We start from the raw sequence: 14,377 nt of genomic DNA, 5'->3' as shown, positions 1-14,377 counted from the left end.
TGTGTGTTCATTTTCAAACATCAGTTCTTGGTCCTTGGGGCCTAAATGCAAAACGTAATAGTTCTTCAAAAGCCATTCTTTTTAAGATGCCTAACTGAGATTCTTTCTTTTTACTGGTTTACTTTCTTCTCATTCTCTCTCTCTCTCTCTCGATCACTCTCTCAAGTAAAGAAAAAAGTAAATAAAATAATCTTTATGTTCTGAAATATGTACATTTGTATATGCTTCTCTTGAAAAGACAATTATTCCATGACTTTAATAAAATCCTTTTATCAAAGTAATAAAATAATGTAATTAATCAGACATACATTAAGATCCTACTGCATGCCAAGTTAAATTATAATCAGTTAATAAATGTTACTAAGCATATTAAAATGTATATTTTAGAAATACCTTAATGGAAACTGACAGTTGTACATTAAACTGCTATTTATCAAGAGATTGAAAAGTCAGAACTACTAAGTTGCATACTACTAATTGGATATATTATTTTTTAAAAAACAATTTTAAAAAAAGCTTATTTCAATGTTTAGAATATATACCTATCATCATCTGTGATAATCAAATTAGATGTATGAAATGACATATTACTTTGCTTTTTTTTCCTGAACTATTGCAAATATTTGCAAGTAAAGTAAAATAAGTAGAGCATCGTATTAGTACTGTCATAAATTATAAACAATACATGTATTGTGCTGTTGAATGCATAGGCAAGTACTTAAAGACATCACTCCTTAATTGGAGTCTAAAATAGGATTGCTAAACATATGTAAAAATAAATCAAGTGATAGTATGCTGCCACCTGAATGCAAGTTAGCTTTTCTTCTTAAAGATACATATAGGAAACCGCCTTGTTTATGACATGTGTATGTGAGTGTGCATAAAGAGAGGGAAATGTCGAGAGAGAGAGATTTCTATTAATGCCTACCAATCTCTTTCTCCTGTTTTATAGCAACGGTTTCCTTCAGTTTGGCCTCTTACGGGCTATTCACACAACAGTCAGAATTACATTTTAAAACATAAGTCAAGCTATATCATTTCCCTGTTTCAGTGGTTTATTCTTAAAATAAAATCCAAATTCCTTATATAGTATTCAAGATCATATCTAATCTGGCCCCTGCCTAACTTTCTGATTTCATCTTCTGGCATTCTAGACTCCATTCCTACCACATTGACTTTCTTGCTGCTCTTCAAATATACTTTGTACTCATTGTTTCCTTTGCCTGGACCCCTCCACCATCAGTTCTTTCCAGACTGTATCACTTTAAGTCATTGAAGACACTCGTCCTCAGGCCTTTCTTGATCATTCTCTTTAAAATAACCACTCCTTGCTTCGTGTCAACACTGTCACTGTTTTTCCTTACACTGTCCCTACTGTATTTTTCTTCTTAGCAATTATCAGTGCTTGAAGTTATGCTATTTATTTGTTTACTTTATAACTATCTTTTTCTCCTACTAGAATGTGATATCCATGAAAGCAAGAACTTTTGTCTTCATCTTTGTATACCCAGCATCAAGAAGAGAATCTGCTTGGTTTTAGTAGGTATTCAATAATTATTTTGAATAATAATTATTGAATAAACTGGAGCCTGTAGTAAGTAGATTATTTGGCACAAGATAATATAAGAAGAAAAATTATTATCCCTTAAATTTCCATGATACTAACAACAGCTACCATTTATGAAATTCTATGTGCCAGGCATTGTGTCATGCACTTTACTTACACAACCTTTATTAAATAACTTGACATCTCTTATTGATGAAGATAACTTTCCCAAGAACACAAAACTAGTAAAAGAACTGGAGTAAGCACAAGGTTGACTTTTAAATTACATCATCTATTACAGAACTCCACAGCTATTTCTACAAAAGTCTCCAGAAACCCTCTTATCTGACACAATTGGAACTGGTACTGAGTTAGTAAAAAAAAATTCTTTAAAAAAATCTTACACATATACCGGAAAGGTTGTCATTTAACTAATATGATTTAACTCTACATTATTTGGCCTATCTTATTATACAGGAATGAGATTTATTTATTTTTTATTTTTTTTTTTTCTTTTTGCGGTATGCGGGCCTCTCACTGTTGTGGCCTCTCCCGTTGCGGAGCACAGGCTCCGGATGCGCAGGCCCAGCGGCCATGGCTCACGGGCCCAGCCGCTCCGCGGCATATGGGATCCTCCCAGACCGGGGCACGAACCCGTATCCCCTGCATCGGCAGGCGGACTCTCAACCACTGCGCCACCAGGGAGGCCCAAGATTTATTTTTTGATCATCAGTATTCTGGTGAAAAATTATTTTGTCTCAACATCATGAGTGTTTTCAATGAAAGTCTTGTCTAATGCATAATATACAATTTTTAATTTCTTTAGAGTGGTATAAGAACATGTGAAGGTGTCTAATGACAGCATCCTTGAGGATTTTTATTATTTTTATACAGTTGTCTCACACACATTTAATTTTATAGCATATTCTAAGTCACTCATTTTATTGTTTGTCTAAGATTATTACCTTTTGTTTTATTTTGTGTTTTATCCTTTCTTTTTCCTTAGAACAAAATGCTCTCACTCTTGGTACACTCATATGCATTGATCTGCATAATGTTTATTTGAATTACCTAATTACATCAACATGTACAACCTCCACAGACGGATGACACTACACAGCTGAATCTTGGTAAGTATACAACTTATGCAGTGACAGTGAATAAACTAGAGGGGAGCCTACTTAACCATCAACATCTAAATAGTTCTGCATTATTTTCATTTATGGAGACAATAAAGGTTGCTAGTTACTTGGCAAATTAGAACAATAGAGGTTGAGTAAAAGTGTTCTGCTCCAGTTAGCATGTGACAGAGTTGCAATATGAAGGACATAGATGTAAATTTTAGTGAAAGGAGTAAGATGATCAAATATCTCTTTTTCTGTGTACCTTATTCTCCACCTCAACGATGACTCTTGCTAAGACTGAAGCTAGTGACACTTTTGTTTGGAAGATACCCTTTAAAGGTTGAGCAAGACCAGGATGGGACTCACAGAAAAGAATCATTAAAAAAAAAAACCCAAAACTTTATAGGAAGTTGTACTCTAGATGCTCTTGAAGTTTTCTAGCTCAATGCACCTGAACAAAACAATAGATAATAAAATGTTGCTGAAGATCTAGCAAGAACAAATAAAAATAATGTGTGTTGGTCTTGTTATGTTTGCTATCATATATCTTTTGAGGATCCAGCAGCAGTGTCAGGAGGTGGATACACAGAATTCTCGTTTTCAAACATAACCAGAGTAAATCATGATATTGTGAATCAGAAGAAAATAAATTATATTTTATGTCCTGGACAAAGTGGTATGGGTTGTAGATGGAAGACTGAGCTCATAGTGTTTAAATATCATGAAAATATTCTTTAACACAGGTTTCTACAGTGTGTTCTATTTCTTTCATCTTTTTTTAATCTAAGAACTCATGATCTCAACAGACCCTCCCTGTGGAAAAGGGTACAGTAAAGTTTTAAAAAGGGTCAGCACTAGTCTTCTAACACTTCAAGGCAACTTTTTGATTTTATTTAAAACACAAAGGTAGAGAAAAGATATGATTCAAGAGTATTTAATAGTACATAGTGTACTTAATCGAGACAGGGACTAAAAAAAAAAAAAAAGAAAAAAAGACAGTAACTCTAGGAATCTGGTGTCAGAAATATTCCATGATTCCTGTTTCTGGTGATAGACATAAGGAAAGGGTGAAGACAGAACTGTGGCTCATTCGGCCTGACACCAGCCTCCATGTAAATTCTGACAAGACTTGTGTTAGGATTCTGAGTATGATTCCCTTTCTGGTAATTGGGACCTAGACACAATGACAAATAATACAGGACCTTCTTAAAATAATACAAAATATAAAATATTTCTAATTGCCTCAATGAACTAGTTTAGAAGGAAAAACTTATTAAAAATCAAAACTAGATAGAAATAGCAAGTTGAGCAATGAAGCTAACTTTCACCGTGAGGCTATTCATCAAATCCCAGTGAACTTCAGGTTGATGTTCATCCTAGATAAATCATAGTGAAAACTGTGAACACCAAAGACAAAAAAAAGAGCAAGAGATAAAAAGAAGCATTAATTATAAAAGGGAAAATCAGACTCTCAATTGATTTAATGATAGTAGTAATGGAATCCAAAAAAAATTGGAATAACGTGTCAGTAAGAAGGAACAGTCAATCTGTATGTCTTCTTTGGAAAAATGTATATTTGGGTCATCTGCCCATTTTTTTTCATTGTTTTTTTTTCATTTTTATGGTGTTAAGTTGATGAGTTATTGGTATATTTTCTATATTAACTCTTTATTATCTATATTGTTTGCAAATATCTTCCCCCTTTCAGTAGGTGACTTTTTCATTTTGTTGATAGTTTCCCTCACTGTGCAAAAGCTTTCTAGTTTGATGCAGTTCTATTTGTTTACTTTTGCATTGTTGTCCTTGCCTTAGGAGACAGATCAAGAAATATTGCTGAAATCAATGTCAAAGATCATACTTCTTATGTTTTCAGGTGATACATTTAAGTCTTTAAACCATTTTGAGTTAGATATTTTTTCCAAAGAAGACATACAGATGGCCAACAGGCACATGAAAGGTACTCAACATTGCTAATCATCAGGAAACTTTAAATCAAAACCAAAATTAGATATCACTTCACACCTGTCAGAATGGAGATCATCAAAAAGACAACAAATAAAAAATGGTGAGGATATGAAAAAAAGGGAACGCTTGTGCACTGTTCATGGGATTGTAAATTGGTGTAGCCAGTATGGAAAACATTATGGAGATTTCTCAAAAAATTGAAAACAGAACTACCATAATACCCAGAAATTCCACTTCTGGGTATTTATCTGAAGAAAACAAAAGCACTAATTTGAAAAGGTATATGTACTTCAATGTTTATTGAAGCATTATTAACAGCAGTAAAGATATGAAAGCAAACTAAGAGCCTACAAGTAGATGAATAGATAAAGAAGACGTGGTATATATATATATATATATATATATATATATATATATATATAGGCCATTAAAAATGAAATCTTATCATTTGCAACAACACGGATGGATTTAGAGGGTATCATGCTAAGTGAAACAAGTCAGACAGAAAAAAATACCATATAATCTCACTTATATGTGGAATCTAAAAAAACAAACAAATAAAACAAAACAGACACATAGGCACAGAAAACAAAAGAGTGGTTGCCAGAGGTGGGGTGGGTGAGTGAAATAAGTGAAGGGGATTGAGAGGTACAAACTTCCAGTTATAAGATAAATAAACCATTAGGATACAATATACAGCACAAGAGATACTGCCAGTATTACATAACTTTGTATGGGGACATTGTTGCAAGACATTGTAGCATCATTTTGTAATGTATGTAAATGTCAGATCACTTTGCAGTATACCTGAAACTAACATAATATTGTATGTTGACTGTATTTCACTAAAAAAGAAATAATTGTCAATGTATAATTCTGCACAGTGAAAATGTCTTAAAGGACATAAGTTAAATAAAGTTCTTTCTACTCAATCAATAACCAAGAGGTCAATTATATCTTAATAAAACTGGGGAAACACTGAATTTTTCAAAAATAAACCTTTATTGAGAAAAATAATAAATGATATTCATCAAATAGAAGGACAAAAAGTAATTGCAGAGGGAATCTCTGAAATGTATAAAAGGAACATAACAGAAGCTAACTCATATAATATAATATTTACAATATGCCAGGTATTGTTCTAAGTACCTTACCTTGGGAATTCATTTAATACATAGAGCTCTATGAGATAAATCTAATATTCTCATTTTAAAGATGAGATATGTGAGGTAAAAAGACGTTAAGTAAATTTTCTAAAATTATACAGCTATAGAGTACACTTGAGGTTTATATCTAGATAGTCTGGGTACAGAGACTATGACTTTAAACAACACACTATACTGCCTGAAAAAATAGTCAGGAAAAAAATATGGTATGAGAGAAAATTTAAGAAAAGATTGGCTTACATGTGCCTTGGTAATGATTTTTTGGATATGACACCTAAAACACAAGCAACAAAATAAAAAAATAAACAAGTGGGGCTACATTAAAGTAAAGAGCTCTGTACAGCAAAAGAAACTTTCAATAAAGTGAAAATATTTTCTGATTCTACCTTATAGAATGGGAAAAATATTTACAAACCATATATTTGATGAGGGCTTAATATCCAAAATATATTTAAAAACTCATGCAACTCAATAGCAAAAAAAGAAGCAATTAAAAAATGGGCCAAGGGTCTGAATAGATATTTTTCCAGAGTGGATATATGAAAGGCTAACATGTACATGAGAAGTAGCTCAACATTATTAGTCATTAGAGAAATGCAAATTAAAACCACAGTGAGATATCACTCCATACCTGTAAGAAGGGCCATCATGAAAGACAAATAACAAATGCTGGCGTGGGTGTGGAGAAAAGGAAATCCTTGTGCACTGCTGGTAGAATTGTAAATTGACACAGCCATTATGGAAAATAGTATGGAGGATCCTAAAAATTAAAAATAGAACTACCAAATGATTCAGTAATTCCACTTCTGAGATATAGCCATAAGGAACAAAAGCACTAACTCGAAAAGGTTTCTGCACCCCCATGCTCACTGCAGCATTATTTACAATAGCCAAGACATAGAAACTACCTAAATGTCCAATGATAGGTGAATGGATAAAGAAGTTGTCATATTATCTTATGTTTATATATATATTGCTATATATATTACATATATATAAATATATATGTTATATATTTATATATGATAGATATATGTTATATATTTATATGTGATATATATATATATAAAGATATATGTTATATATAAATATAGGATATATATCACAACATACATATAATCACAACTTATATCTGATATATATGAATATTATTTAGCCATAAAGAATGATGAAATCCTGTTATTTGTGACAACACAGATGGACCTTGAAGGCATTATGCTAAGTGAAATAAGTCTGACAGAAAAAAAACAAGTACTGTATGATCTCACTTATATGTGAACTCTAAAACAAACAAAAACAAACTCACAGAAAAAGAGATCAGATGTGTGATTACCAGAGGCAGAGGGTGGAGATGGGGGAATTAGAGGAAGATGGTCAAAAGGTCAAAGCTTCTGGTTTAAGATAAGTAAGTACTACTAGGACTGTAATGTACAACATGATGACTATGGTTAACCCTGTTGTAGGATATATAGGAAAGTTGTTAGGAGAGTTAATCCTAAAAGTACTCATCACAGGGAGAATTTTCTTTTGTTTCTTCTTTCTTTTCTTTTTATTGTATCTAGATGAGATGGTGGATATTAGCTGAACCTGTTGTGGTAATCACTTCACAATATATGTAAATCAAACCATCATATTGTTATGCCTTAAAGTTATGCAGTGATATATGTCAATTATATTTCAATAAAATTGGAAGGAAAAAAGAATAAATGGAAAACAAAGTTTGTTTTAATCAAGCAACAATAATCACATCTTCTGGGTTAAAATGTAAGGCAAATAAAATTAAAATACATGAAGTAGCATAAAAATCTGGAGAGAAGTGACTAAAGTTAAATAGTTCAACAGTTTATGTATATTCAGAAGGAAAGTAAGATATTCATTTAATTTTTTTATAAAATGTCTACGTTAAATTTTCTAGTTTAACTGTTAACAAAATATAAATTTGTCAGAAAATGAATCTATTTATATTCAGTATAAATATTTACCATCTCCTACTGTTTAGTAATGAAGAAAACTTTTATATTTAAAACTCTTACACAGAATTTAGCACATACACAACTTTCTGCATGCCCTATAAAACAGAAACCTTAATTGTTTAGTCTAACATTAGAAGCTCTCCACAGTTTCACTCAAAGTACACATCTTGTCATATCTTGTACTACTCCACCTCAAACATTTTAGAGCCCAGCTAATGGAAATAATTTTTCCTTTGCAAATCCAATTCGTGTTGTATATCTTCCAGGAAAACTTGCCCACACATTCCTCAGCATAAAATTCCTTATTTCAAAATATCTAGGAAGGCATAAAATAAATTATTAAGTTGATTAATTAAGGGCCTGAAAAAGTCATAATTTGAGTGTATTTGGGGTATCAGGCTGCAGTGATAAGACCAGAATGGCTACACACTAATGCCCAGGAAGGAGAAACAGGGAATCAAATCTGTGAGTTACATAAGACCAGATCTCAAAGTATCCATAGTTTTGAGAAAGGAGTTTGAATTTTATTATAAACATCATCTTGATAAATATAAACTATTCCTATCACATAATTCAATTTCTAAAGTTCTCAGATACTTTCCAATAATATCTAATTTTGTCATACAGAGTACACAGGAACACATGACACTCTGTTTTTACAGATTGGATGACAGGTGTGAAAAAGTGATGGCACTTGCCTAACCTTTCCATAATTCAATGCCAGCATCAGGACTAGCACTCCTGTCTTCTGATTCCTGGTCTAGAGAGCTACATATTATCTGCAAGTTCCCTTTTCCATTTTCTACTGATGAGAAAATGTATTTTAAATCACAGTTGTTGTAGAATTTAAGAGAATACATTTTCATATATTTTAGGAGAGGTTCTTCTTGAAAAAATGAGTGGAATGACTTGTGGCTTGAAACCTGGTTTCTTGCAATGACAGGGTCTCAGTGAAGGGCAAAATGTGTGAATGATGGAAAAGGGGACCAGAGTTATTGCATGCTGTCCTGGAAAACAAACCATGAAAGCAGCTCATGTTCAGGGTTCCACATGGACAGGTAAGTCAACTAAATTCTGTGTAAAAGAGTTATAATTTCAGGTGTATGTATTCTTTACCACCAAACCGTGAGAGGTGGCAAAGATTTAAGATGAGTACAAATCTGTTTTCTGATTAATTAAAGTTAGCCTCTGAGAGGGAGCTCGAAAAGTTGGACAGGTAGGACAGTGTAAGACGACACTGAGGAAACCCAGAGGATCTTGAGTACTGAAGGTTTTCTTTATATAACAACATGGTATGAATACGATTTTAGCGTTATTGTCTCTAGCAAGATAGACGGAACCATTATTCATCCTGGTATTTAATTTTCTTTTAATTTATTCAAGTATGAAACCAAGGATCTTTTGAAGACATTTAAAATGTCATTGTGCTCACTTGGTCTTGGCTAAATTAAGTTTTTAATGATTTACTTAAAATTTAACCTGTATCTCCTCAGAAAACTGGCACTTTGAGTCATTATTGTCAGCTGACAGTTGATACCACCAGGCTAAACTGCATTTAAAGAATGTCTTGTTATAGGCACATGGTTAAAAGGGAATAGTAGATAGTTCCAAGGCAATGTTTGAAACAGCTAATAGCAATCTCCTCAGGAATCATGTATATCTTTTTCATTTCCATATTAAGCTCTTTTGCCTGAAATATTCATATTCTCTAAAGACAAGGGAAAAATGGCTCATAAAAGACCGAAATAACAAAACAAAACAAACAAACAAACAAATCTAAACCAAAGAAAGAAACAAACAAAAACTTGGAAATATGTCCCATATAAATGTATAGTGTTGTTATAAAACATTAGGTAGCCCTGGTGGAATTTTACTTGCCATATGACAAGAATGCGTAAGTGTGGTTTTCTATGTTGTTGACTGACCGGGGACTTATAAAGAAACAAAGAATGAAAAAGAGACTACAGGGAAGAGCAGGGGATGTTTTTATATCTCAAAACTTTAATCTCAATGACTATTACTGACTTTTATTCCTCACAGTAACCACTGAGAAACAATGTGATCAAGTCAATAGGGACTATTAAGGAAAGTAAAGAAACCTAAATTCTGGGCAAAGCCAAGTCCCTGCCTCCCTCTGCCTTAGCTTCTTCAGTCATGGCAGCACCAGCTTTTCTGGACTCTCGGCATCTAGTTACCTGATTTTGTTAAGGCCTTTGAAGACTCACAGATAAAAAGTCTAAAAACCCAAAATGGACATCAATGTTTCCCCATATTGTTACCCTCAATCAGTGAAATGGCTTTGAAAATTCTTAATTTTCAGTTTATTTCAGCATCAAGCATTTATTACAGTTCACAGAGTTGCAAATATAAGTAAGTTATCAAAGACAAGCTGCACTTCAATTAATTTTACTCCTCATTAACTGATAACTTGGGGAGAATTTATACAAGTGCCCAGAACTTGCCAGGACTAAGAGATTCAGAGTCCATGTAACACCGTACCAGCTGATAGGGGTCCCAAGGGACCTGCTTCAGTTTCAGTCAAATGAGTAAAACTGGATTATCATAGTCTAGTAACTGAAAGAATTGGAAAGTGTAAGATCAGGTCATGTAATGGAAACTTTTTTGTAGAGTTAAGTTGCTAGGCTTAGTTTGTATTTAAGATATTTATAGCTATTCTAGGCTATTCCAAATAGCCTTGAATGTATTAAATCAAGACACTTTTCACATTCAAGTATAATAAGAATTTGCATCTTTTGACATTTTACCAAGCCAACAAGATAGTACTTTATTTTGGGGAGAAGACATCCTTAAATTGAGTTTTCACATAAGTGAAGTGAAGAAATTAGGGAAAGTTAAGCAGATTGATTAATTTAATAATCTAAAATAAGTAGCATATCATATATTACAATTGATTTTTTTTTTTTGGTCACACCACGCACCTTGCAGGATTTTAATTCCCTGACCAGGGATTGAATCCAGGCCAATGTAGTGAAGGTGCTGAGTCCTAACCACTGGACTGCCAGGGAATTCCCTACAATTGATTTTTATACACTACTTGTTTTGAAATAATTATAGGTTCATGGGTAGTTGAAAAAAAAAAAACGTACAGGAAGGTCCTGAGTTCTGTGCAACATTTACCTCTCTTCCCCCAGTGTTAGTTAGAATCTTACATAGTTATAGAACAGTATAAAAACCATGAACTTGGTTTTGGTACAATCTACAGAGTTTATTCAAATCTCACCATATTACATGCTCTCATTTGTGTGTGTGTGTGTGTGTGTGCATGTGTGTGTTTGTGTATTTCTATGTGATTTTATCACATAAGTAGCATAACGTAACTACCACCCCAATCAAGATGCAGGACTGTTCCATCACCACAAGGCTTCCTTATGCTTTATCGCCTCCTCCACTATCTCCGTGTCTTTGAAGCCTAATCCCCAGAAACCGTTAATCTGTTTTCCATCTCTATAATTACATTATTTCAGAGTGTTATACAAATAGAATCATGCAGCAGGAAACCATTTGAGATTGGCTTATCACTCAGCATACTTCCCTTGAGATTCATCTAAATTGTTACATGTATTCTTCGGCATTGCTGAGTTGTATTTATGGTGTGGATTTATCATAATTTCTTTATCCAACCACTGAAAAACATTTGGATCATTCCCAGTTTTGGATATTGTAAATAAAACTACTATTGATATTTTTGTAAAGCTTTTTAAGTGAGCATAGCTTTTTAATTTCTGTGGGATAAATGAGAAAGGTTGAAACTGCTGGGTTATCTGTTAAATCCATTTTCAGTTTTTTTGTTTAAATATCAAACTAATTATTCAGAATGGTCATACATTTTAAATTCTCACCAGAAATGCTGAGTGATCCATTTCTTTGCATTCTTACCATGCTTTGGTGTTATTATTATTTTTTTTATTTTAACCATTCCAATTAATGTATAGTAATAACTCATAGTATCTTTAATTTGCATTTATTTAATGGGTAATGATATTGAACAACTTTTTTTATATTCTTACTTTCCATCTATATATCCTCTTCAGTGAAATGTCTATCTCTTACTCATTTTCTAACTAGGTTGTTTATATTTTTACTATTGAACTCTAAAAGTTCTTTATACATGTTATGTATGGGTCTTTTGTCAGATATGTGGTTTACAAATATTTCTTCCAGCCTGTAGCTTGTCTTTCCATTCTGTAAACAGCATCTTTTATTGACCAAAACCATGTTGATGAGGTTCAATTTATCGATTGTTCCTTTTATGGATTGTGATTTTGGTGTCAAGTCTAAAGACCCTTCACCTAGTCCTAATTCCCAAAGGATATCTAACTGCTCTGGCACCATTTGTTGAAAAGGTTACCCTTCCCCATTAATTTCTTTTACATTATTTTAAAAATTCAGTTTGGCATATTTTTGTGGGTCTATTTTTATATTCTGTTTCTGTTCCACTGACCCATGTATCTAACCCTTTGTCACACTCCCTAGATTGGTGTTTCTTTATGTTAAGTCTTAACGTAAGGAAGAGTGATTATTCTCACCTTATTCTTTTTCAGAGTTGTTTTGCTGTTTTACCTCCTGTGACTTTCCACATAAATTTTGAGGTAAATTTTCTATGTCTACAAGAAAATTATTCACGGCTTGTGATGGGAATTATGTTATACTCATAGATAGATTTGGGGACATTTGACATTTTTACTATGTTGATTCTTCCTGTCAATGAACAAGTTATACCTCTCCTGTTATTATACCCTCTTTGATGTCTTTCACCACATTTTGTAATTTTCAACATACAAATCATAACATGTTTTGTTAGATTTATAACTATCTCATTTTCTTTAGCTACTAATGATTAGCTTCCATAGTCATGTGAGTCAGTTCCTTATAATGTCTCTCTCTCTCCATACAGTTAATGGTTTCCTTATATTCTTAGCACAATACCTACATAATCTGCTGTAAGAATTCTACATTGTATAAATAGCATATTTAATTAATATATGTTTAAATATATGTCTTTTAATAACTGATGATTTCAGAATATGCTGATTCAGAATATCTTGGAAAACTTAAAAAATCTGAATTGTATCAATTTCATTTATTTTATATTGTACCTAGTAAAGCAACATTGAATTAATATATATGTTTATATAGACTATTGTGCACTGACATTTTTAGACTGCTGTGATTGGCTCATGCAATTTTTGAAATGCTCCCACTCTCTGAGAAATGCTTACATTTCCAGATGAAGATTGTAAATACAGCAAAGTTAGAGTACAATTGAATTTGATATTAGAAGTGCAAATAGATGTAATGGTCAACACGACCACCCATCAGGAAGACCCACTTGACAGATATCTTGAATATTTCCCAGAAACATATTTTCAGAGTAGAAGGTACAAGAAATATGTGACCACTGTAAATTAGGCAGTGACCTAAATATAAGATACACTGTATAAAACTAATGCAGGAAACATTTTTACTGTTCCTTTGGTTTTGCTCAATTGTAGGATTTACTTTATTTCCAAAATCTAAGAACTATATACTTCAACTTTTGAATGCCGAGAAACATGATTCTGTAGAGTCAAGATGAGGTTATAATTGCACAGGAAAGACAACTAGTTAAAGTTGCAGGGGAAATCCCGTATAGAAAGAATTCTATTCCTGGAATTTATAACAGAACAGAGATTTCAAGTCCTGGAAAAGTTTAAATAGAAGTGACCAAATAAGGCATATCAGACATGTCAAACATGAGGCCATCAATTGCAAAGGCGGATCTAGTGTCTTTTATGTGGCAACCATGGATATGCTGCTCTGAACTCCATTCAAGGAATAATTTTCTGTTCAACTTCAAGGAGAACAGTTAGCTGACAGCCTCTAGATATTAACACTTTCAGAATCTTCCTCAGTGTTTGAGCTCCTTCCCAGAACTAAACTTCCTTTAGATCTCCTTAGTCTGATGACTTTTTCTTTATACTTCAAGTCTTGTATCTTTCAAAAAAATGTTTCCTTGACATGCACATTAATCTAGCACTTTCATTGTGTTTTGTTGCCCTTTGTTTGTATCCCAGTTCTCACCTATGTTATAATAGTCTAGTAACTGTGAGTTTGTATTCTGACCTAAACTTGTGGACACCTTGAGGGTATAAGACATATCTTGTCTGTACTAGTTTCCCAGGCACCCAGCAAAGGGCTTGGCATAGTTAAGCACTCAATAAATGATCACATTTGATATATTTATCATCAAATTGTCAACAAACAAAACAATAACAAAAATCCTAATGGAAAACATGCATTATGTAAACTTTTTTCTTTCTTTCTTTGGGGTCTTGGCAACTCAACACATATTTAAGCATCATTAGTTCTAGGGCATTTCTCTGTACTATGCTTACTCCATTTGCTCAATACAGAAGCTTCTTACTCACAGATGTCTTGTCTATGTAATTTGTTTTTCCTAATATCCATCAAGGCAGGTATTTCAGTCAAGGACAAAGCACGCTGAGGAGAAGAGTACTTATGTGATGGGCTCACTTTTCCTCAGATAAATTGGGAGAATGAAGAATCTGTAACCAAGGCAAATTCTCCAGCTCTGAATATACT

Source organism: Mesoplodon mirus (genome assembly GCF_964341445.2).
Source record: "Mesoplodon mirus genome assembly, chromosome: 7".
Lineage (NCBI taxonomy): Eukaryota > Metazoa > Chordata > Mammalia > Artiodactyla > Ziphiidae > Mesoplodon > Mesoplodon mirus.
Note: the sequence above shows the minus strand (reverse complement) of the source record.